The sequence below is a fragment of the Eleutherodactylus coqui genome, chromosome 1, assembly GCF_035609145.1.
Source record: "Eleutherodactylus coqui strain aEleCoq1 chromosome 1, aEleCoq1.hap1, whole genome shotgun sequence".
NCBI classification, from domain to species: domain Eukaryota; kingdom Metazoa; phylum Chordata; class Amphibia; order Anura; family Eleutherodactylidae; genus Eleutherodactylus; species Eleutherodactylus coqui.
Window position 1 is genome coordinate 159,137,036 of NC_089837.1, and position 25,753 is coordinate 159,162,788.

The 25,753-nt window shown below is 46.1% G+C and overlaps 1 protein-coding gene and 1 long non-coding RNA gene across 3 annotated transcripts in view; one reads left to right on the top strand and one right to left on the bottom strand.

The window, feature by feature from the left end:
* Positions 1 to 709: 709 nt before the first annotated feature.
* LOC136627384 (uncharacterized) overlaps positions 710 to 25,753 on the bottom strand; it is a 183,514-nt gene continuing 158,470 nt past the window's right edge. The window contains exons 1-3 of one of the 2 annotated variants that reach the window (XR_010792785.1): positions 7,278 to 7,464; positions 4,271 to 4,484; positions 710 to 951 (exon numbers count right to left, since the gene is read on the bottom strand). This is a non-coding gene — a long non-coding RNA (uncharacterized lncRNA). Of the gene's footprint in view, positions 952 to 4,270; positions 4,485 to 7,277; positions 7,465 to 25,753 lie in introns of those variants that run through there. The other variant, XR_010792786.1, reaches the window with a different exon arrangement.
* The window catches only part of TNK2 (tyrosine kinase non receptor 2), a 186,343-nt gene continuing 167,714 nt past the window's right edge, over positions 7,125 to 25,753 (top strand). Inside the window, exon 1 of the mRNA XM_066602391.1 lies at positions 7,125 to 7,375. The gene's annotated coding sequence lies outside the window, so the exon portion shown is untranslated. The remainder of the gene's footprint in view (positions 7,376 to 25,753) is intronic.

The following is a 25,753-nucleotide window of genomic DNA, read 5'->3' on the forward strand; positions in this document are numbered from 1 at the left end:
TGAATTTTGGAATGGGGTATTAGAGATAATTAAACATACCTTGTCCATATTGGTCTTAGTCCCAGAACTGTGTTTAAGAGGCACAATTGAAAGTAATGTAACGTTTACTGTGTATTACGTGCACAAAACCCAAGGTAAATGCTCGTGAGAGAGCCCTCGTGTGTGGCTTTTATCAATATATTTTTTTAAATTTTGTTGGATGGGAGAGATGTATTTATTTAAATAGTTATAATTGCATTGAGTGGGGTAATATATATGTTCTATCTTTGTACAGGGTCTTACATGGCAGCGCCCATTGTTCTCAATGGGGTTAGCGGCAGCATCGCACCACGTGCTAGGTGCACGAAATGCAAGGTCTCTCATTGAATCGGCCCCATATCATGCTCGCCTGTGTGAAGTTAGCCTTAAGATGTGTTGCTGGCATCAATTTCTAAATGGTATTTAAATTTTTAATTGAAAAATGACCCCCTTTCACCTTTCAGAGAGGGAACGAACCTAGGGGGGAAAAAAAGCTTGGCACCCGGCGTCCCACATACAAAAATGCTCGAGTCTCCCATTGTAGTCAATGGAGTTCGTTACTCAAGTAGAGCTCTCGAATTTTACGAAAAGCTCGACTCGAATAATGCGGACCCGAGCATTTGGGTGCTTGCTTATCTAGTTCTGATGTGTTCTATGTTGTGAATAAAAATGGTTTTATGATATTTCCAAGTCAATGCATTATTTTACCTTACATTTATTTATAGCATCCCAACGGTTTTCGTATTGGGGTTGTAGATAATAATTTGTGAATTGTGTACACCCACCAACACATCTTCTGATGTCTTCGGCAGGTCGTTTGCGGTTTTTGGAAAGCGGTTATGATAGAAATCTTAGCTTGACACTGGTAGCATTCCTCTGCTCACATTCTGTAAAGTACTTGGGGTTCATACTCATGTGCTGTTTTTGCAGACTCTGTAAACATGACAGGAAACTGTTTTATTTATATTTATTTATTTTTATATATATAAAAAATTTTTTAAATGTTTTACTGCAGACTATACACCTGCAAGTGGTAGTATATAGCGGTGCCATTGTATGACAGAGTAACTGATAGCATTTTTAGCAGTTGACAGATCCTTTTCAGATTAGTCTTCTAATATCATGAAAGATAGTTGATACAATAAGCATCAGTTTGCTTATATTGCCATCTTGCGATAAAATGTGTAAACTACACCTTTGACTTCCTATGAAGCTTTTATAGAATGTTGCAGTGCTATATACTCTCCTTGCTGCCATCTGCTACTGGTAGTAGTAATATATATAATTTCACAAACTACACACCTTTGGTAGGGATTAGATGTGAGGGTGACGTGGTTGGAAATTTTACTAAATAAGCATTATTAGATCTTTTCACTTTTGGTATATTAACTTATCACGTTTTTTTTTTCCCTCTCTCCATAGTTTCTACTTTAAATAGGTAGGTCAACTCATTTGTTATATAAAGCCATTGGAAAGAGATTGTAAAACTGTTGAAGTTTTTTCATTCTGAAGATGTATTGCACAGGGCAGCCAGTGTGCAATTCACATGTGCCAGTCTATTGAAAGCACAAAAACACATCACAATACTGTGCTTCAGGCTTCTTTCACATGAGCGCATGTGAAAACAGCCGGCTGATATATGCTATGTTCGGGGCAAAAAAAATGGTGAACGGGCGCACAAATCAAATGCGCCGACCTCACCAGGCCATCTCCCATTTCTCTTCTTTCCCCATCGCAGGCTTACACTTTCTTCCTGCCCGCTCAGTCTGTGCAATGGGAGGGGGTGGGGGTGGAGCTAAGCGCCGGTCCGCCCTGCCTCCCATTGATGGCTATGGACAAGTGGCGGGGAGAGGGCGGGTGCTTAGCTCTGCCCACGTCCCACCCCTTGTCCATAGCCATCAATGGGAGGAGGTGGATCGGCGCTTAGCTCTGCCCCGCCCCCTCCCACTGCAGAGACCGAGCGGGGAGAAGAGGTAAGCATGCACGGAGAAGGGAGTTTAGCATCCACGCTTCTAAACTCCCTCCCACCTACGGCCGTAGCCATGGGCTCCCATAGGAGCCCATGCAGCGGCCCGACGTATTCCGGCCCAAACATAGTTCCAGAACTATGTTTTGGGCTCGACATAAAAACGCCCGGCGCTATATTGGCCGGCCGGGCGTTTTTACATCTGGCAAATACGCCCATGTGATCTGATGCATTGGAAACCAATGTATCCGATCACAGCACACATCCGATATACGCTCATGGGAAAGAAGCCTCAGCCTGGTTTCGCATGAGCATATTATGACATTTTCTGCACGAGTTATATATTTAGAACAAAGAATTGAAAAGGACCCCATACTCTAAAATCAGGAAACCATTCCCAAAGATCTCTTCCTGGAATTAGATCCGGTCCTTTGCTGTAAAGTATACAGCTCCTGCACAGAGTTGTAATACGCTCAAGTGAAAACATCCTAAAGGTGTGCTTTGACTTTATGCAGCTAATACTTCATTACTACATTAAAGAATTGTGCAACTTTTTCAGTGTTGTGGTTAAAGAGGTTCCAGGGGCTCTATAGTGACCTAGCCTGTTTGCGCCTTAACCCCTTCCCGCTCCAGGGCGTAAGTTTACGTCCTGGCAGTGGGGTACTTCCCGCAACAGGGCATAAACTTACGTCCTGGGGATAGTGGGAGATCATAAGCGATAAGTGTCAGTGATAGCTAGCCACCCGCTACAACAGCAGGTGTGCATTTGAGATGCGCCCCCACTGTTAACCCCTTCCCTGCCACGATCTATGTAGATCGTCACATGGGGAGGGTTCACAAAAGGAACGTGCTCCCTCTGTGAAGGTGCCGGGCTCTTGCGATATAATCGCAGAGAGCCTGGCTGGTTGCCATGGCAACAGGACGGCAGATACCAGCGTCCTATATTGCCAGTGCCTGTGATCGCTGTAATAAGTGATAAGGCATTGCAGGAGAGAAGTCCTGCAATGCCTTGTCACAGCGATCATCAGTGCTGTCCTGTAAGTCCCTCAGAGGGACACAAATAGTGTAAAAAATGTACAAAAAAGGAAAAATGTAAAAAAAAGCTAAAAAACTGAGGCAAAATGCTAATTTTTAGCATTTTGCCTCCCAAAAAACACAATAAAAGTGATCAAAAAAGCCGTATGTACCCCAAAATGGTACGAATAAAAACTACAGCTCGTCTCGCAAAAAATAAGCCCTCACAAAATAAGAATTTTGATTGTGTCATTAATGCTGTATGATTAACGGTGCAAAAAAATGTATGGCCAAATTGATGCCTTTTCTCTTCCTGTTATCATAAAAATTATAAGTTTTAAAATAGTGTATGTATGATGGCACCATCAAAAACTACAGTTCGCCACGCAAAAAACAAGCCCTTATACAGCCGTTTCGACAGAAAATAAGTTATGGCTTTTGAAAAATGGAGATGAAAATCCGCCAAAAATCGTTGCATCGTTAAGCCCAAAATAGGCCGTGTCCTTAAGGGGTTAATGTCTACTCTTCCTTAGACAGACCTCATCTGGAATAGTGTGTCCAGTTCTGGGCACCCCACTTAAAAAAAAAAAAAAAAAAAAAAAACATAGACAAACTGGAGCAAGTTCAGAGAAGAGTTACCTAGATGGTGAGCGGTCTGCGAATCATGTCCTATGAGGAACGGTTAGGCTGGGTTCACACAGGGCTGATTTGTCGCGGTTTTGCCATGGTTTTTCCGTTGCGGTTTTGACGCAGATGTAAGCTTCTGCGGCAAAACTGCTTCAAAGGTTAATTTGGGCTTACGGATTGTGCTGCGGATTTTCGTGCGGTAAAATCCGCACGCGTTTTTTCCCGCAGTGCTTTTTTACTTTGTCGCTTATTTGGTGCGGTTTTGGCTGCGTCCATAGAGGTCTATGGACAAAAAAGCGCTGCGGAAAAGACCAAAGAATGAACATGCTGCATCTTTTAAAACCGCGACGCAGTTGCATTTCCGCACTGCGGCTGTGCGGAAAAAATCCGTCCTGTGAGAACAGCTTTTTGGCAAATCTCATTTGTGCTGCATTGCACTGCAAATGCAGCGGTTTTGCCGCAGTGCGGATATGCAACGGCAATCCGCGGCAAATCTGCCTTGTGTGAACCCAGCCTTAAAGGATCTGGGAATGTTTAGCTTGCAAAAAAGAAGGCTGAGAGGAGACTTAATAGCAGTCTACAAATATCTGAAGGGTTTCACAGTGCAGAGGGATACCCCTGTTTGTCCTGTGTTCAGAAACCTACCCACAGGGCCAAAATCGAAAGGAGAAGCCGGCCGCTTTCAGAACAGACATTTTGCTTGAAGGTGTTTTAGGCCCCATTGTACACTTGTAGAGCCCTTGAGCTGCCAAAACTACAGAGAACCCCCACAAATGACCCCATTGTACACTTGTAGAGCCCTTGAGAAATTCATCTAGGTGTGTACTGCGTATTTTGACTCCACAGTTTTTGAATGAATCTAAGCAGAAAGAAAAAATTACAATTTTATTTTTTTGGCAATTGTGTCACTTTAAAAACTTTTTTTTTTTTTGTGCAGCACACATATGAATGAAGACTTTCACCCCAAAATGGATCCCCCTGTTTGTCCTGTGTTCAGAAACATATCCATTGTGCCCCAATCTGCTTACTGGACACATGGCTGGGCCTGTAATGGAGGGAACACCCTTTGGCTTTCAGGGTACAACTGAATCAATTCCAGGCCCCATTGTTCACTTGTAGAGCCATCAAGATGCTAAAACAATAGATTGCCCCCACAAGTGACCCCATTTTGAAAACTAGATCCCATAGCCCGTTTATCTAGGTGTGTACTGAGCATTTTTGCAAAAAACTATAGAGCATGTGAAAAATAAATACCATTTAATTTTTTGCATAAATGACAGTTTCCTTTGATTCAAGCAGGCAAAACTGGGGAGACGCACCCCAAATTTTATAACACTAGTTCTTCTGTGTTCAGCAATACCCTCCTTGTATCCCCAATCTACATATAGGACACATGGCTAAGCCTATAATGGAGGGAATACTCATTGGATTTCAGGGCACAACTGAATGAGGCTTCTTTCCCACGAGCGCATGTCGGCTGGCCTTTTTTGCGGCCGGCCAATATGTGCTGTGATCTGATGTATTGGATTCCAATGCATCAGATCACATGGGCGTATTACTGAGACATAAAAGCGCCCGGCAAGGCCAATATAGCGCCAGGTGTTTTTACGTCGGGCCAAAAAGATAGTCCTGGAACTATCTTTTGGGCCGGAATATGTCTGCCGCTGCATGGGCTCCTATGGGAGCCCATAGCAGGGTCCGTAGGTGGGAGGGCGTGGCTGCTAAACTCCCTCCCTCTGCTCTCCCAACCCCACTCTCCCCACGTGCAGGCTCACCTGTCCTCGTTCTATACAATGGAAGGGGGCAGGGGTGGAGCTAAGCATTGTCCCATCCTGCCTCCTCCCATTGATGGCTATGGACAAGGGGCGGGGTGTGGGTGGAGCTAAGCTACTGCCCTCTTCCTGCCCCTTGTCCATAGCCATCAATGGGAGGAGGTGGGGTGGGTCACCGCTTAGCTCCGCCCTTGCCCTTCCCATTGCAAAGAACAAGTAGGGAGAAGACAAGAGGTGAGCCTGCGATGGGAAGGTAGGGGAAATTGGGCAATGGCGTGGTGAGCTCGATGCATATGCACCGGACCCCATGCCGTGTGAACAGGCGCTCAAACGTTAGATTTGTGTGCCTGTTCACGAGCTTCTATGTCCCAGATGGAAGCGTACATTGGCTGGCTGTGAAAACACCAGCCAATGTGTGCTCGCGTGAAAGAAGCCTAAATTCCAGGCCCCACTGCTCACTTGTGCAGAAAAAAAAAATGACCTCTTGAAAATAATCCCCCCCCCTCCACTTTTTTGGCATTCCCTAAATCTTAGATAAAAGTAATAATGTGAAACTGTGTGGTATAACAGCCAGACGCGCCGAACGGAGAACAGCTGCATGCAGAAGACAAGTGGAAACACCCCACTTGTCTTATACAGCCGAGCGGAGGATGCAGAAGAGCTGGGCGCTCCGAGCGGGGAACAGCTGGATGCAGAAGACAAGTGGGAACACCCTGCTTTACTTCTGCATCCTCTGCTTGGCTGTATAAGAGCTGGGCGCTCCGAGCGGGGAACAGCTGGATGCAGAAGACAAGTGGAAACACCCCACTTGTCTTATACAGCTGAGCGTTCCGAGCGGAGGATGCAGAAGAGCTGGGCGCTCCGAGCGGGGGAACAGCTGGATGCAAAGGCGTAGCTTGAAGCTCCTGGGCCCCAATGCAAAACCTGGAACGGGCCCCCAACTATAATGCTTTATTCATAGTACTGGGCTCCCTATATGGAGAAGAGAGGCCTTATGGGCCCCCCAAGGCTTCTGGTCCCGGGTGCAACCGCATCCCCTGCATCCCCTATAGTTACGCCCTTGGCTGGACGCAGAAGACAAGTGGGAACACCCTGCTTGTCTTCTGCATCCTCCGCTCCGCTGTATAAGAGCTGGGCGCCCCGAGCGGGGAACAGCTGGATGCAGAAGACCAGCGGGAACACCCCGCTTGTCTTCTGCATCCTCTGCTCAGAGCACAAGGTGATGGCTCAACATCTGAGCGATCATTTTGCGCTGTAAATGACACAACGATAATCGTTGTGTCTAAATGCAGGTAAGTGTTCTCCAACTTGTTTTTATTCCCCCCATAATTGCAGATTAGAATCCAGGATGCCACGGAATTGTAAAAACTCTTCTGCACATGTTTGTGGGTGATGATGCCCGGCTATCTCTCTGGGGCCAGCATGTACCCCACCACTCGGTCCTCCTGGGGGCGCCATTTGTGTGATTCCCAGCAATGCAACACCTTTGGATAGGTGATAAACGTGTTTGGTGGGAAAACTGCTGGCCTGGGGCATGTAGAGTGCGCCCTGCATGGAGGGCACATGGGCTGCCACGGCTGGATGCTTTATTTTACAATCTGCTGTGATAAATGTGCCACTTGTCATGACTGAGCCCTGGCGGCCAGCGCTAACGTCCACTACACCCCGGGCAGGACGGGGGCGCTCGTCGCCGCGCGCGCACAGCTCCGGCGGGTTCCCGCCACTGCCGGGAGCGCGCTCGAACCCGGAGAGAAGCGGTGGCTTGTGGCAGAGCGGGCATCTGTGTGACAACTACCTGACGGCTACATGGCTGCAGCCTCCTCAGGGCGAGCCGCTGTGTGACCTCCCCATCCCCGGCCGGTCAGTGTGATGGCGCTCACCTCACACAGGTACAAGGTCCCGGATGCTGAGCGCTCCGCACCGTCATGGACGTAGAGGAATGCGCCGCTGCTCTGGAGGCCGCCGGCGGGGCTGTGAGGTAAAGAGGGCTTGTCACCCGCAGAGAGGGCTGCTCTGTCCCCTCAGGAAGCCATTGTGTGTAGATATGATATAGTATGCAGAATGTCTCGGGGGAGTCCCCTCCACAGCCCCCAGTCCTAGTAGGGGCCATTCACTGGGAGCTGGTCAGTGTGCAGCGGACATGACAGGTCCCCTATGGAGGGGCACAGGGGATGTCGCCGGCCGCAGTCACTGTCACCTAGAGACGTATCGTCACCTCTGCATTCACTCTCTTACCACTAACCGCTTAGAACAAGACTCAAACCTGCCGCTTGTTTAGGCTGCGTTCACACCTGCGCCATTGTTTCCATTGAGAACGAAGCCGCGACACCGTGCCGCACAACAACCCCTATGGAGCCCAGCCACTAACGCGTCCGTCTGCTGCCAGATTGATGGCTGTTTTCCAATGGTAGAAGTAGTGCTGCACACAACCTATCGCATGTGGTGGAATCTCCGATGAAGGCTTTAGGGCAGGGGTGTCAAACTCATTTTCACCGAGGGCCACATCAGGTTTTTGGTGAACTTCAAAGGGCCGATTATAAGACAGTACAGTAAGGGCTCGTTCACACAAGCGTATTTGCGTACATAATATGCAGTGAATAGAAGCCATTGATGTCAATGATTTCATTCACATGATGTATATTCTCACACAGCATGACCTATTTTGTTTCAAACTACGCACCCCAATAGGCCATTGAAGTGAATGGGCCGTGCAAATATGTGGTGAATGCGCAGGAAGCCTATGTATTCAATGCATATTTGCGCACCATCTCAGGGGCCCATCTGCGTTCTTTTCTGCGTGCCCAAATACGCAGGCATAAGCGATTTTCGATTGCACAAATACGTAGCGTATTTGTGCGACCGAAATGCAATTACGCCCGTGTGAACGAGCCCTAATAGTGACCCCTATAGTGGTCGCAGTAGTAATAGTGACTCTGATAGTGGCCCCAGTAAAAATATTGACCCCCACAGTAGACCAGTTAGTAATAGCGACCCCTACAGTAATATTACCCCCTCCCAGCAGCAATATTACCCACTCCCAGCAACAATATTAACCCCCCCACACAGCAACATTAACCCCCACCAGCAATATTAACCCCTCCCCCCTGCACCAATATTAACCCCCTCCCAGCAACAGTATTAACCCCCACCCACCCAGCAGCAATATTAACACCCCCCCCCCCTCCTCCCCTTCCCAACCCGGCAGCAATATTAACCCCCTGCCAGCAACAATATTAACCCCCTCCCAGCAGCAATATTAACCCCCACCAGCAATATTACCACCCCACCCGACCCCCGCAGCAATATTAACCCCCTGCCAGCAACAATATTCACCCCCACCAGCAATATTACCACCCCACCCGACCCCCGCAGCAATATTAACCCCCTGCCAGCAACAATTTAACCCCCACCCCCACCCCCCAACACACCAGCAATATTAACTCCCTCAGCCCCGGCAGCAATCAGCATTATTAACTTTCTCCCAGCAACAACAATATTAACCCTCACCCCCCCCAGCAGCAATATTAACTTCCCCCTTCCCCAGCCATGTGCTTACCTCCACGATCCGAGGAGGAACGGTGCTGAGCCCGGGTGGCATATGAACTTTTCCCACAAGACTTCTGCACTATTGAGTAATTCCAGCAACCTGATTGGTTGTTTGGGGAATCAGCCAACCCAGACAACCAATCAGGTTGCTGGAATTGCTGACTAGTGCAGAAGTCTTGTGGAAAAAGTTCATATGCGTGCGGGTGTGCACTGACATCAGTGAGCAGCACGGCACGCTTCCTCCCTGAGTCCTCTCCTGCGGAACTGAAGAGCAGGCGACTCAGGGGAGAAGGGACCAGCGCTGTCAGTGTGATTACCAGCGGGGAGCTGCGGCACCCCAGCTGGTAATCACTACAGTGGTGAGCGGCCGTCGGCACGCCGCGGGCCACATAACACAAGGCAGCGGGCCGGATTCGGCCCGCGGGCCTTGTGTTTGACACATGTGCTTTAGGGCATACACACCTGTGACGGAACCTTCGGCCGGAGGTTCCATCAGAGATCTGGCTGCATGCATTGCTCTTTCTTCCGTCCCAAAACCAGGCAGCGGGGTGGACGCCATTATAGTCAAGTATTGCGACCAGCACTGTTTGGTTTCGTCCTGAGACGGACCCGCTTGGCTGCAGGGATTCCTCTTTCCTGTGCCCTGAATGGAGAAGGAAGGCGGAATCCTAGTGCAGATGTGAAAGCGGTCTTGGGCTCTGTTCACTTTTAGGTTGTGGCTTTTCTTTATAACCGTTGTACAGCTGATCACTAATGCGCCAATGAGCCACTTTAGGCCTCATGTCCACGGGGAAAATCACTCCGTAGCGGGTCCCTCCTGCCCCGCGGACATGAGCGCTTAAAATAACAATTACTCACCTCTCCACACACTCCGGATCTTCCCTTCTTTGCGGCTTGATCTTCTCTCCCTCGCGGCCGGATCTTCTTTCTTCTGCCCGGCGGATGTGCTCGGCACGATTGGCTGCGTGCCGCGTGCATGCGCCGGGCACATCCACCTGCCCGAAGAAAGAAGATCCGGCCGCGACGGAGAGAAGATCAAGCCGCGAAGAAGGGAATATCCGGATCGTCCGGAGCAGGTGAGTTTAATTCTGGTGTGGTTCTCCCGCGGATCCGGACGGCTTCCATAGGCTTCAATAGAAGCCTGCCGGAGCCGTCCCCGCGGGAGACCCGCACGAAAATGGAGCATGTCTGTATTTTTTCCTGCACGTGGGAGCCGCGCCTGCAGGGAAAAATGACATCCGCAGGTATTTACCTGCGGGTGTCTAATGCACCCCTATGGGGCGCGGATCCGCGTGCGGGAAAAGGGCTGCGGATTGTAAATGTTAATTTGCCCGTGGACATGAGGCCTTAGGGGTCCCTTTGAGTCTCCTTGTGGTATCTGTTTTTTTTTTTACTGTATGGGCTCCTTTACACAGGCAATCGCAATTTTGCCACGAGAAAATTGTGTCTTTGTTCCCACGATTTTTGAGCAACAGCGATGCTTTAACTTGAAAATAATCTCGCATCTCATCACTGCCGCCTGGATTGTTTTTAGCGCAAAAGTCAATAGGACATTCTAATGTTAAAAACGCATCGCAAAAAACCCGCAAGTTGCATGCGTTGCGATGCGATAAAAAGTTTCCATACGGAAACATGGCAGATAAAAAAAATCGCAGAAAGATAGTGCAAGTCGTGATTTTTTTTCCTCACAACATCGCAAGAGTGAAAACATGGCGAATGTGAAGGAAACCATTGGAAATCATTGGTTTCATAATTCTGCGTTCTTACTCTCGTCCGACCCGCACGCCGGGAAGAAATCCCATCCGCATGCTTCTAGCTGCCCTAGGGATGCTAATGTATCCCTATGGGCAGCAAGACGCACCGATCTCCCGTGTGGGGGCCATAAATAACATCTGCACGTGGATATTGGGCCTTAGTTTTTTTTGTTGGGTTTAAAAAGAGTAGCCTGCTATGTTGGAAACTTACACTGTTTTTTTTTAAACATTGCAGTCAGTGAAAAACATCCTGCTGTATATTTCCATACACTTAACGCATACGGATTTTTTTTTTTTGTAATTGGGGAAGAAAAAAAGTGTTGCACAACAAAACTTTATTAGAGAAATATGTGTTTGTTTTTCTTACGCACTGTTTTTTTCATGTACGTTTTTTGCATATGTGACGTACATCCAAGTGCCCCTGAGGCCTGTTTCACACAGGCTGCAAAATCGCTCGATTTTTGTAGCGATGCGACATCACTTCAAAACACAAGTATGTGAAGCCCGTGGTTTCAGTGGGCTCTTTCACATGAGATGTTTTGTAGCCTGACATGCGCTTTGTACTGATATCGCCTCACTACTAAATAGTGTGATTTTGTAGCCAGTGTGAAACAGGCCTTAAGCATATATGTACATGTTTCATCTGTTTTAACCCTTTCCAATCCACTGTCTGACATCTGAAGACATTCTGATTGAAGGCTGTACAGCTCCGATGTTGGAAGACATCTGTCAGGGCATTTTCTTACTGTATATTTCTGGCCTCTCCAGCATGTCCCACACCGCAGTACTGGCTATAGCCAGAAGATGGCGCCATTGTATAATGGCAGAAAGAGAAAGCCCCCTAGGAAACCGTAAATCCAAAATTGGATTGCAAAGGGTTAATCCATTAGAATCTGTTTTTACATATGTTTTTTAATGTAAACTTTTTTTCTAATAGTCTTGTAGTTCCAACACTTTTTCCCCTTGATCACAAAAAAACTTATACGCTAAATATATGGAAATGTAGAGCCATACTTTTCCGTACAGCTTTCATTGGCTGCAATGTTAAGAAAAAAACTTTTCCATTCGTTGTTTTTTTTTTTGTGGTTCGGCGTAATGTTGTAGGCTACTCTCTTCAATCCTGCAAATATAAAAACGCATGTCAGTCCAACGTATGCATAGTTTGACCCATTACAGCCTATGGATCTGTGAAACGCTACATTTTCATCTCCTTTTTTTGGACAAAAACAGTTTGCGTTTCGCAGATAAAGATATACCAGTGTGGACGGCCCCTAAGACACTACACGCTGCTTTGATTGGCCAGTGTTGCTCACTTTAGTACTACCTAGTCAGAGCACTGTGTCTAAGGCCCCCCCTGTCCACGGGTGATTCGGTAACCCACGGCGGAGCACAGCCGCGGGAGCCGCCGCCGAATCTACGCCAGCCAGCCTAATCTAATAGATAGGCTGACCGCGGAGAATTCGGGGCAATTCGCAGCATACTGCGAATTGCCCACCACGAGCGGAGAATTGCTATGATTCTCCGCTCATGGACAGGGGGGCGGCGCTTTCCATAGCGATGCGAGAAGACTTCGCTCATGGATACAATCCAATTGAAAAGATTGGTTTTCGCAACATACAAATCTCGTGATTTTCTTGGCCGTGTGAAAGCAGCCTTCAAGTTATTTCATACCTGTGTTAGGGCTTCAGTCATAATTCCATCACTCTGTTCCATTTTTGAAGTAGAGAGTTGGAATTAAAACAGAAAAAATGTTTACATTTTCTACCATAGATTTTTTTTTTTGTGCGCGTAATACCCAAGGTCAGGAGCCTATTGATTTACATTGGCTACTCAGACCTGAGTTTTCATAAGCCTGAAACAAAGACATCATGTCTTATTGAGGTGCATATTATGTGCAATTATATAGGGCGGTGCATAAAATATGCAGTAAATACATATTACATGCGTATTTGCTGTGTACTGCGTATTAAGTGTGTAAAAACCCCCCGCTAAATATGCTCGTCTAAGTGAGCCCTTAGAGTAACAGTTAAGGTGGTTCATTCATATCAACCCCTGTTAAGGTATTTGGACTTTGTGGAGGAGGGTCTGCCTTCTGCGGGACCCCTTTATAAGCTAGAACGGAGAGCAGCTTATGTTTGGCGCCACGAGCCACCTTGTATTACATGGAGCTGGCTGTGGCTTTCCCTAGCAAATCCAGCTGCTTGCCAGGGAATGCTGGGAGTGGGAGCTACTGCGATTTTAGCTGATTACCGCGGTAGTGATATTTCAAAAGGGGCCATGTCTGATGAGACCGCATTAACAGATGACGCCAAGTTACATCAAACTATAAGGAGCCTAAAAGTATCTATCAAAGTAAGTGTGCTAGGAGGCGAGAGAAAACACCGTATGGAAATTCCCATATGTGGATATATTTGGGCACATGGCGGGCCTTGGAAGAAAAGGAGTGTACATTTGGCTGGAATCATTTTTGGGTGGTACCAGTGGCATGCTTACAATGTAATCGGACCACGTAGTTGTGGAGGGGCTCGCTTGCAATGGCAGTCACTCCCCAAGCTATTTCTCATGGTTGTAACGCTGGTGGCATGTTGCCACTATGCTGCCTTGCTTACATCATCATTTTTTATGTACACCTCTGCTGGAGCCCCTTGAAAAGCGCTGCCTATTTGTATACTACACCCCTAGGCTTTTACTCACGGGGTAGAAGTAGTAGTTTTGTGTGAGGTTTGTACGGTATAAACGACATAACTTTTTTTTTTTTTTAATCATTAGACTTTTTATTAAAAATGTGCTAAGGTTCATACATTATCAACATCCAGGTACATTTCCAAAGAAGGTAGATCTTTTACATTCAGATTTGTAGACTAAGATTAGGTTGAAGGAAGTACACTTTAACTGAAAGCACATATCATTGTTTTTGCTTTAAATTGAATAGAACGTAAGGAAAAGTGGGATGAGGAAGGTTGCAGAGGGAAGGAGGGGATTGGTAAGGAATGGGGGGGGGGGTGGATTTGGGAAAAGGATAGGGTGAGAGGGTGGAGGGGGGGTGCATATTCTACAGAAGAAAATCTAAACTGTAGGACCCTAATGAGGTCCAACATCAATATATATAAAATTGAATGTATGCGTGTCTGTCTGTCTGTCTGCGTGTCTGTTTGTCCTTTATGCGCTACTACACCATTCATCCGATCGCCATGAAACTTTGGGAAGTTGTTGAGTACACTCCTGGGAAGATTATAGGCATAGTAAAACTATCCTACGATAAATGGCGCGCATGCGAGCGCCGTCGACAGTTACGCCCCCCCACGTAGATCTTTCGATTTCCATCACTGCCACTAATTCTCTCACTTCGCGATGTCATAGAAATGTGAAATTTGCCCCGAGCATTGATTATGTCATAAATAGGAAACGTTAATAGGTCCCAACTTGATTATTCAATTCTAAGCGCCAAAGAATTAGCGTCCAAATTTTACGTACAGAATCTAATTTTCTCACTTCCCAATGTCATAGAAACTTGAAATTTGGCACGAGCATTAATTATGTCATAAATAGGAAAACTTAATGGGTCCCAACTCGATTATTCAATTCAAAGCGCCAAAGAATTAGCGTCCAAATTTTACGTACGGAATGTAATTTTCTCACATAGAAACTTGTAATTTGGCACGAGCATTGAATATGTCATAAATAGGAAACGCTAATGGGTCCCAACTCGATTATTCGATTCTATGCGCAAAAGAATTAGCGTCCAAATTTTACGTACAGAATCTAATTCTCTCACTTCCTGATATATATAAATGAATGTCTGTCTGTCTGTCCTTTATGCATTACTACACCATTCATCCGATCGCCATGAGACTTTGGGAAGTTGCTGAGTACACTCCTGGGAAGATTACTGGCATAGTACAACTATCCTACGATAGGTGGCGCGCGTGCGAGCATCGTCGACAGTTATGCCCCCCAGACAAAGATCGTTTGATTTCCATCTCAAGCACAAAAGCAAAAGGCATTACGAGCAACGGGATGAGTGTTCAACCAGAAAATGATGCATCCGCCGAACGTTTCGCAAGACAATTGCTGGATATTGAGAATGCTGAGGTAAAATGAAAGCTGTGCTGTGATTGGTGGCTACTTCTTATACTACTGAGGTTGCATGAAAGCTGTGCTCCGATTCGTTGTTATATATTATACCACTGAGGTAACATGGAAGCTGCGCTGTGATTGGTTGCTATATATAATACCGCAGAGGTAACATGAAAGCTGCGCTGTGATTGGTTGCTATTTTTTATATTGCTGAGGCAGAATAAAAGTTGCGCTGTGATTGGTTGTTATTTCTCTTACTGCTGAGGTAACATGAAAGCTGCGCTGTGATTGGTTGTTATATATTATACCACTGAGGTAACATGAAAGCTGCGCTGTGATTGGTTGTTATATATTATACCACTGAGGTAACATGAAAGCTGCGCTGTGATTGGTTGTTATCTAGATATATAAAAACGAATGAATGTATGTCTGTCTGTCTCTTCGCAGCAACGCGCGACGAGTCAGCTAGTTTTTATATAATTGTCGAGTAAAAGTTTAACATGGAAACATATTTAACCACGGGCTCATAAACGACATAACTTTATTCTATGGGTCGGTATAATCACGGTCAAACCACATTTATATAGTTCTTTCATGTTTTACTACTTTTGCATTGTAAAATAATTTTTTATTACCATATTGAGAGACCTAGAACTTATATACGGAGCGGTGCGGGGCTTGTTTGTTATTCTTTTGCAAGACATTTTCATTGCCATCATTTTGGGGTACTTCAAGCATTCAGAAATTGTTTATTGGATTTTTGGGGAGCATCATTACAGCAATGCCAAACTCATATAGCTTTTTGTATAATTTACTACTTTTGCACAATAAAAGCATATTTTTCATATAAAATTGTTTAGCACCACTATATTCAGAAATCATATGCTGCTGTTTTGTTTTTTGCCTACTGTGCGAAGACTTATTTTTTTGCAGGGTGAGGTTGACATTTTTATTAATAGCATTTTGGAGTACAAATGATGTGTTGATTTCTTTTTATTCCGTTTTTTTGGAAGGCGGCATGCTGAAAATCAGCAATTCTGGCAATGTTTTGATTTTTCTTTTATTACAGCATTTCCCATGTGATTTATAAATTACATGTTTATTTGTTCTGCAGGTGCAATAACTATATGGCTGGGTTCACACATGGTGGATTTGCCCCTGGAAATTCTGTCCGGAATTTTACTGCGACAGATCCACCTGCGGCTGCTAATCCCTTGATTAGCCAGCCATGTGGACGAGATTTGCTCATGCCACCTCCTTATAGCGGTGCAATGGCCCTTAACACAGTAGAATGGTCTAGTCCATAGACTGGATTGTCCTTAGTAATGGCGGTTAGTCGTGTGACTCCTGGTATTCAACTGACACTAATCGGGTATCTGAAAGAGGAATAGTAGATTACTGAGGAGCAGAACTCACACAGTATTAGGGTGCATTCAGATTGACCGTATATCGGCTGGGTTTTCACACCCAACCGATATAAAGCGTCTCTCTCTGCAGGGGGAGGAGGCTGGAAGAGCCGAGAGTAGTGCTCTGAGCTCCTGCCTCCTCTCCACCCCCTTGCACTATTTTCAATGAGGAGAGGCGGGACGGGGGCGGAGCTAATTCCTGGAACTTAGCCCTGCCCCATCCCGCCTCTTCCCATTGCAAATAGTGCAGAGGGGCGGAAGGGGGTGGAGAGGGGGCAGAAGCTCAGAGCACTGCTCCCGGCTCTTCCAGCCTCCTCCCCCTGCAGAGAGAGACGCCGTATATCGGCCGGCGTGAATACCCGGCTGATATACGGTCGTCTGAATGCACCCTAAGGCTGGATTTATATGGACGTATTTTTGCACAATAAATTTGCGCATGCAATTTGCAGAAAATAGAACCTATTCATTTCAATGGGTTCGTTTGCGTGCAAAATTCGGTTGCGCAAAAGTATGCAGCATGCTTTAATTTCCTGCGCATTTGTGCAAGGGAAGCTCACATCTTGAACTCCTGGAACTAATTGGCCATTTCAGTGGCCGAGAGCAGCGGTGCATAGAAAGTTCAGTAAAAACTGCTGTTGCGCACGCAAATATGAGATGCGCAAAAACTCAACGCAAATACACATATGCTCATGTGAATCCCACTTACTACCTGCAGCGTTGTCATGTCTGTCCGTGAAGAGTCGTTTCTTCTGTTTTCCCCACCATCCCCCCTGTCTGCTGGTTTTTCTGCTTCAGAACATCACCTGCAGACGGCTGTATCTGTGGTTTTTGTAACAGCTGTTAATAAAGTGAATTACTAAAAAAACAAAAAACACGACTACTGTTTAATAAAGTCAACTATAAAAAAGAACCAAAAACCCACCACCAGGGAAATTGGAAAAATATAAGAGCTGCTTCTCCATAGATACTGTGTGAGGGGAGACAGTCGGACAGCCAGTCAGCAACGGGTGGCAAACCCCCTGTCAAACACCTTCTATTTTGGCTCTACCAGTACTTCCGGTGGCGTCAAGATACACTAACACCGATACTGGCAGAGCTGATGACGCTGCAGGTAGTAATACTGCGTGACTTCTGCTCCTTAGTATCTTACTATTCACCTAATACATACCAAATTAGTGTTGAGTTGAATAGCAGTGGTCACATGACCATTACTATGGACTGTCCAGTCCATGGACAATATCATTCTACTGTGCAGACAGGGGCCACTGCACTGTTATAAGAAAGGGATGTCCGCAGAATTGTAAATACATGTATATTAGAGAATTATATAATTTCCTATTCTGTAACAAAATAAATTAAAAAAAAAATGTAACAAGCAGTAGAGAGTGGACAACCCCTTTAAGGTTACACCTTAGACTGAGGTAAGTTGGTTGTGGAGTAACTACACATGTAGTCCATATTGGCACCTACAGTTGTTCTGCATGTTCAGTGACGCGAGACGAAGGGTGAAGGGTTTTTCTGTCAATATTCTGGGATCTTTCTCTCATGAAATTGTTCATGGACTGGTAAATATTTTAACACCTTAGTGACCTCCAATACGCATTCTTACGGCGGTCACTAATGGACTTGAAACTGAACGGTGAACGACAAGAGAACCGTTTGTAGTTCAGTCTGTGTATACATTTAGACTGAACGATAATTGTTCAGATTCTTGCTGGATGTGGGAATCTAACGATTTATCGTCCCGTGTACGAGGGCCCTAACTCCATTGAAGATCATATATTGGAATAGTTTTTCACCGGTTTAGGAGTTGCGCTGGCGCTGGCACAAATGTCATTCTCAAAGTAATCAATAAGTGTGCTATATGTTTGATCTAAGGATTAAGACTAGAGTAAAAGCAAAATAGCTGCTGTCCCACAGACACTGTGCTTTTATTAACGAGCATTCCCGGAATCGTCTAATTAGCCAAGTCCTCCCCCGGAGCAGGCTGGACAGCTGTCTGTGAGATTAGAGAAAGAAGGAACACAGGGACTCATTCAACTTAAACACTCCACCCTATTCATAAGTAGGGGAGGCCGGGTCCTTCATACATCAGGGACACATACCTCACCCACACTTTCTGAGAAGTTAGGACACTACCTTTCACTTCAACTCCGTGTAAACAGCATGACTTTTTTTGTTGTTGTTGCCGTCTTGTAGAAGGATCAGGGCACTGCTGATTATTTTAGAAAACTGCATTGAAAACTTCAGTAAGTAGTAATGCATAGAGAACTACATATACGCCAATTCCCACATGCGCTACTATTAACTGAATAGCTCTCTTTATGATTGGAGACCGTTTAGATTAGGCCACTTCCGGGTGTGCTTCAGATTTGAGGGCATGACGCAGCTGTTCAAATCTGCAGCATGCCGGTTATACTGCATTACTGGACTTTTTTACAGCATTTACAATTCTGACCCTTCACTTTTCTCATTTTGGTACATGACCGCTTTAGGCCGGGCTCACACGGATGGATTCTAATTGCGGAATCCACGATTAGTGTCCGTGTGGAGAATCCTTGACAAATCGCGGCCATTGAAAAGCATGTAAAAAATAACTTTTTCGCTCACACTCGCGGATACAATTTGCAAATTCTGCAAGCGGAGGCAAAATCGCAGCATACTCTATTTTGCTGCGGATTCCGCAAGGACGGCCTTCGTTGAACTCAGTGGAGGCCATCTGACCCGCAGCCCATTTGCAATTAACATAAATATAAATACGAAGTTTCAGAAGAAGAGCCGCCACTGTCATACGCAACACAAGAAAATCGGGTACATAGGTTGCCCGGCCGGGCTTACAGCTGGAATCCGCTGCGGGCCTCCCACATGCAGAATCTGGTCCGCCAGTTTGAGCTCAGCCTTATTCAGAAATGGGTAATATCCGTGCGTGTCAGTGGACATGAGGCCTGGAAACCCATTTAGAGACAACGATTATCGCTCAAAATAGCGATAATCGTTGTGTCTACTACAGCTGAAACAATACTATCAGCGCTATCCTGCTGAAAAGCCAGCTGGCTTGAAATCAGTGATGGAATGAATCGTGCACGATGGGCACACTTAGACGCAGCGATTATTGCCCAAAAGATCGCTTTTGAGCGATAATCGTTGTGTCTAAACGTGTGCCCATCGTGCACTATTCGTTCATTGTTGACTTCAAGCCAGCTTGAAGTCAGCAATGTGTCTTATTGGGACCGTACGCTGAGTTCTCAGTGGGATAGCAATAATAGTATTCTTTCAGCTGCAGTCCCGCTAGAGAACAAAGTAGCTGAATACAGATAACAGACCTCCAGCTGTTATCTGCATTCAGTGAAAGTCTTTATTTGCACCCTAATAAACTCTTAAGTAGCTGAGTAGCTCCTTAGAACTTTATGCAAAATGATCGCTCAAAACTGACACTCAAACTGACATTTGAGCGAATTTTGAGCGATCATCATTGCGTCTAAATGCACATAATCTTGTAGATATCATACCTTTGTAATAGCTAACAAAAAGAAATTATGTTAATAGCGCAAGCTTTCCAGACTACTTGGGTCCCTTTATCAGGCAAGTTCAATTTGCTTCTCTTATTGAGAGCAATAACATGTTGTATTTAGTGGCTAAAGTGATACCAAACGGGTTTTTTTTTTTTTACACCAAATGTCTCTCCAGAGGTGGTTGATTGGGTTAAAGTCTGGACTTCTACTAGGACACTCTGTGGCATTCCCGAATTTGTCCTGCAGTCATTCCTGTCTTACTTTCGCTGTGTGTATGTTTTTTTTTACTCATTAGGTGACTCTTTGTCCCGTGAAGTACATAACCAAGGTGCTTTTATTGATTGCTGAGTTTGACCAGTCAGACAGCTCTAGGAAGAGTCCTGGAGGGGTCAGCCTTCTGCTATTAAAGGCTCCTGCACACGGGCAGATTTGATTTGCGTAATCTGGGGCTGGCGGCTGTCGACGGATTCCGCAGCAAATGCTGCCCATAGCCTCCTATGGAGAACCGCTGCTTCCTGCACACGAGAGGAAATTAACTGGGATTTCTGCTCGCGGCGGAAAAAAATGCAGCATGCTCCATTTCTGTGTGGTTTTCCACCTGGACGGCTTCCATTAAAGTCAATGGAAGCATTCCAGCCCGCAGCCCTTCTGCAATCATTCTTGCAGAAAGGCCCGGGATCCGTGTCATCACTTGCGATGGCGCAGCATAATCTGTACTGCGCATGGACGCCAGTGCAATGGCTGGTGCTTCCGCAGTACAGATAAAGCAGAATCTGGCGAGGTAAGCGGGCTCACCGGCCGGGCACAGGGTTGGATCCCGGATTCGACCCTGTCGTGTGCAGGAGGCCTAAGGGTGCCACTGTATTCTACAAGTATTTAAGCACTTACTTTGTTACCTATCACTATATCTGTGCCTTGACACAGTCCAAATGTTTGCAGACAATTTCTCTGACGTCTCTGATATGCACTGTGGTAATTTATAGGCCTCCTTCAGTAGGCTGACACGGCATCAAAGCGAGAAAATCGCAGCGATTTCTCGCTTTGATACCGTGATTTTGTAGTGCTATAAATTTCTGCCACTTTATAGCACCACATGCAAGAATTTTCGGAGGGCTTGAAATATAATTTCTACCCCGAAAATAGGTCAAAGCTGTAGGGAAAAAAAAGTATACATCACCTAGAAGCTCTACTGGGTTCCACCGCAGCTTCCTCTCGGTCCCTGGCAGTCGTCTGGCCAGGGATTGACAAATTCCTGCCTCCTGGAAGCAGTGGCTGTTATTGGCTGACGCTTAGCCAATCACAGCCAGCGCTCGATGAATGACTGTGGTTGGTTCATTGAGCGCTCGATATGATTGGCTAAGCGTCAGCCAATCACAGCCAGTGCTTTCAGGAGTGGGGGATTTTTCAATTCCCCGCCAGAAGGGATGAAAAGAAACAGTGTCGGGAACCGAGACTAAGCTGCAGCAGAGTTGTACAACACTTCTTAGGTGATGTATGTGTTTTATTTTTTTTCCCCCTTCAGCTAGCTCTTAGTTTAGGCTTTGACAGTAGGATTTCATACTGTCAAAGTTGCTTCGCACCACACGAAAATCTCGTTTTTTTTGCAATGCGACGCATTGGAAGGCTCCATGGGGAAACATGGGCTAGAAAACCTCACGAGTCACGGGCATAACGCCGAACCCGCAGGGTTTTTGTGTTGGGTTGTTGCATACTACAAAATCTCACGTGTGAAGGAACCCATAGGAAAGCATGGGCTTCACATACATGCGATTTGTAGCACTGTAGCAACGCGACAAAATTGCGCGAATTTGTCGCCATTGTAGGGGTCTTCAACAGAGACCAGTGCGGATGTTGCCTGAGTCCAAATTAAAAAGGAAAATTATAACGAGTACCCGGAGAACCATAAGAATCCACTATACACACAGCAAGTGAATCAAAATGAGCTCTGGTTTATTTGGAGAAACACACAGCTTATATAGACCGTCGCCCGCGCAGGGTGCAACTTCGAAGAATTACTTAGTCAGGTGATTAGTTTGGAAAACAAAATTAGCACTTTTCATTCTTGCAAAAGCAACTTTATCTTGCAAAAGCACATCTGCTGTGCTCGGGCGCAGTTCGGGCGTATCTGGCCACAACCATGAAATGTCAGTTTGAAACTTATCTACTTAGTTTCTTGTGTCTTATCACGATGTCCGAAATGCAAGGTCCGGACAAAATGAGCAACTTCTAAGTTCCTTATTTTTCTTATGTCATGTCAGCATTAGGAATTACTTTAGAAACAAGATTAACCCCTAACACCATAGAGGCAGATGAGTGCCTTTCCAAATCATGTCTAGTCTTTAGAAACTATCACATGTTGACTCTACTCTGATTGTAGAAGCTGTAATGTATCTACCTATTCACATACCTGCAAAGATCCTCGGGGGGAGCAGTAAGAACCTGTGTTTTCCTGACCATCCAGTTTGACTGCTCTTCTGGATTTTCATCTTTTTGCTTATTCCTGCTTCAGACCTTGGTTTTCTTCACCACACACTTGTCTGCCGTTCTGGTTCCTGCAGTCCGCCTGGTTTTAACCCTATTCTGTACCTTTCTCTGATTCCTTGTTATCCTTTGTCTGTGATCTCCTGGTTCTGACTCTGGGCTTGTCTAATTCTGTCTCCTGTTTGCGCCACCAGTCAGTGGCTACTCTGATGATGCACACTTGGAATTTGTAGCAGCTGAAGACCACATCCTGCTTTAAGGGTTAAAATGTGAGGACCTATGGTACCTAAGTGTTGCTACCCAAAGTAGACTGCTCCAAAACTGATTGTGGTTGTGCTTTTTGCTGGACAGGTTATTATTCCCTTTGATGACAACATTACAACAAAAATAACCTAATGGTCCATCAGTGGGTGCAGGAAATATAATTTGAGTGTTATTGCAAGACTGAATACCTGCGGTAAAATAATGGTATTTGTTATTTTTTTCTTCTTCAAAATTTAAGGTCAATGGCTTCATGTATCAAAATTGAGAGAATTTGGCTTACGTTTTCATACCGGCACTAGAAAAAAGGTGATCCTAGATTGGATCTATTGAGCAACAGCTCCACTCGGAGTAAGCCATGCATTCACACCCAGTTGTCCATATGATATAAAAGAAAAAGTGATTTATCAGACCAATTCACCTCCTTCCATTGTTCCATGGACCAGTTCAGTTCTGATGCTCATATGCCTATTGTAGGTGCTATTGGTGGTGAACATGGGCACTCTGATCAGTCTGCAGCTACACAGCAAGCTCCATGCGCTGGGTATCAGTGCATCTTGACGCCACCAGAAAACTAGGGGTTTGACAGGAGGAATGCCCCTGTCACACCCCCAGCTCCTGATAGGGTCAAGAAGCACAGGTTCTGTAATTGCCTAAATTGCATGGGGAAGCGCTGAACTAAGTAAGTGAGGAGTGCCCGGTGTTTGTAATAGGCCGCTCACCTGCTGCACTGTTACATCAGCTAAGTGGCTGTCCCCCGCCCTCCCAGGTGTCCTACTGCTTCAAGTGTCTGCGGGCCGGCAGCTGTGTCTGGCACTGTGTCCTGCGTTATGGCGAACGGGGGTAAGGAAATGGATGGGGGATGGAGCGCTTCCAGCGCCGCCGCAGGCTAATCCAGTTCAGGGCACTATGGGTGTCCTCATGGCCACCCCGGCTCAGCAGTGGAAGGCTCATTGTGCTGCGTTGTATTCTGCAGGCGGAGCAGGGATTTCAGTGGCGGTAATGCGCGACTCCTGCGGGGGCTCGGAAGTCATGGAGGTGCAGCCCTCCTTGCTTTGCAACGGAATAACTTGTCGTGGCCGGATGCCGGTAAGGTCTATTGTCCTACCCTAAATAGCAACACGCTCCTTTCTTCAAGGCGGGCGACAGAGAAAACGGGCTTGCAGCCACAGCCTCTGCTTACTCGGCTGCCAGGACATGCAGCACACCCACCTATTCCAGCCAATCAGGTACGAAGGGGGTGAAACCCCTTTCAATCTTGACGCCACCAGGACTTCCTGGTGGCGTCAAGATACACTAATACCCGTGCACTGTGTGTACTGACACCTTTCTATCATGGCCAGAATTACCTTTTTCTTTTGCAGCTTGTGCTACAGTAGCTTTTCAATGGGATCACACCAATAGGGCTACCCGTTGCGCCTCATACACATCAATGAGCCTTGTGCACTGTCACAAAAATTCTGTAATATATCTTATCAAAGAAAAATGCTTCTTTCTTGTCTTTTTGGGCTCCTGTCCTCCTCTCTTCCCTATTAAATTATTCGTTCCCTCTGAAAAACTGCTAAAATAATCTTTGGTAGGCAAGATGTCCACAGAAGTCTATAGAGAGGAGAGGGAGGCGGTGCCCAGAGACAAGCAGAGAGATGCATACAGACATGCTGCTACACCGTATAGAGTTTTACTGTCTGCCAGCGACTGGAATCAAATCTACACTGCTTTGTACTTCTTTATAATGTCCCGCTGCTGTGTATGGCCGCATGCACATAGCAGAGCTAGATTCTGCATGGGGAATCCGGCCCTGACAGCAGCAGGGTCCGCATGTATCTGCTTTACTTTTCTTCTTTCTGTACTGCGGATGCACCGCACGGCTCACCATCGGACATGTGCAGAACAGATTTTTTTTTAAAACTCCTCCTTTTCCCATAGCCCATCCAAGCGGAATCTGCTCAAAAATAGTGGAAAATCGCAATTGATTTCCGCCCATGTGCAGGAAAAGGTGCTTTTCCATTGCATGCTATGAGTGGTGTTTGCTGCAGAACTCAGAGGCAGGCGCCCACCCCAGATTCCGCAATGCAAATATGCCCGTGTGCAGCTAGCCTTAGAATCACTTACCAGTGTTTCATAGAGTTATGATGGTTTCCAACATACAGTGGTCGTCCTGGAACCAATTAACTTTGTATATTGAGGGAGCACTTGTATACTGTTTAAACAGGGGCTGCAAGACTCAAAGCTAACACAGCAGAAGGGCGTTGGATGGGGCCACCACATGCAGCCACACTGCCATATATGTTCTCACAACATATAATGTACAGATGGTGACTTCCAGACTGGAGGGGTTCATCACCAGCAGCCACACTGTCCAGTAACAGCAGGAGCCTGTTTGGGGGGTTCACATCTGCACTGGGGATTCTGTTTTCCTGCTCTATTCAAGGGGGAATCTCCACAGCCAAACGGTTCTTTCACTGGATCGCACTAGCCAGATCCCACTGGCTATAATGGGTTCCACCGTTTTCCGCTGAGCTGGATGACTTTTGGGCGGAAGAAAAAGCGCTGCATGCAGAGCTTTTTATTCGGGTATTTTGTGCCACATCTGTCACAGAACTGTCAGGCGGAGGTTCCGTCCCAGATGGGAAACCAGCCGAAATTAGCCAGCTTACTTGTACATGTAAGGAGGGAGCAGGACTGCGCAAATATATAGTATAGTGTATAGTACTTGTGTGTGTGCCTTTCACCTGCCACTGGGACCCTGGACTGATGGGACATTGAGCTCCGATGAGATTGCCACTGGCAGCTATATGAGTAGGGCACAGTAACCACTGATAAAGCAATCCTGGGAGGTACAGGGCAGCTCAGAGCGTCTCCCAAACACAGAGGCACTGCCCAAACCGTCTCAGTCACATTACCTGTGATTTTTTATACTTGGCACCATGTGATCAAAGGGTGAAACCTCCAAATATAGGAATTATACAATGGAATTGTAGTCATGTGACCTGCATTCAGAGCAGTGTTACTCTGACTTTGGCCAATGCAAAGTGCGCTGCCTTACAGAGAAGATGCCACACCATGAATATTTTGTTGCAGGATCATGCAATTTTCAGGGTAAATTAGACAAACAAGTTAAGCAAATTGATGCAGTTTCGGGTCAATCACCTGATCTGGGAGTATGATGAAAAGGTAAAACCAGTCTGGAAAGATAACTTTGGACACGTCACGAAAACTGCGGATATTTTCTTTTTTTTTTGTCTGGATAAAGATTTAAGAGTGCGGATGCTATTGCATCCAATGGACGAGATTAATGAAGGTTTCAGTATAGGTTGGT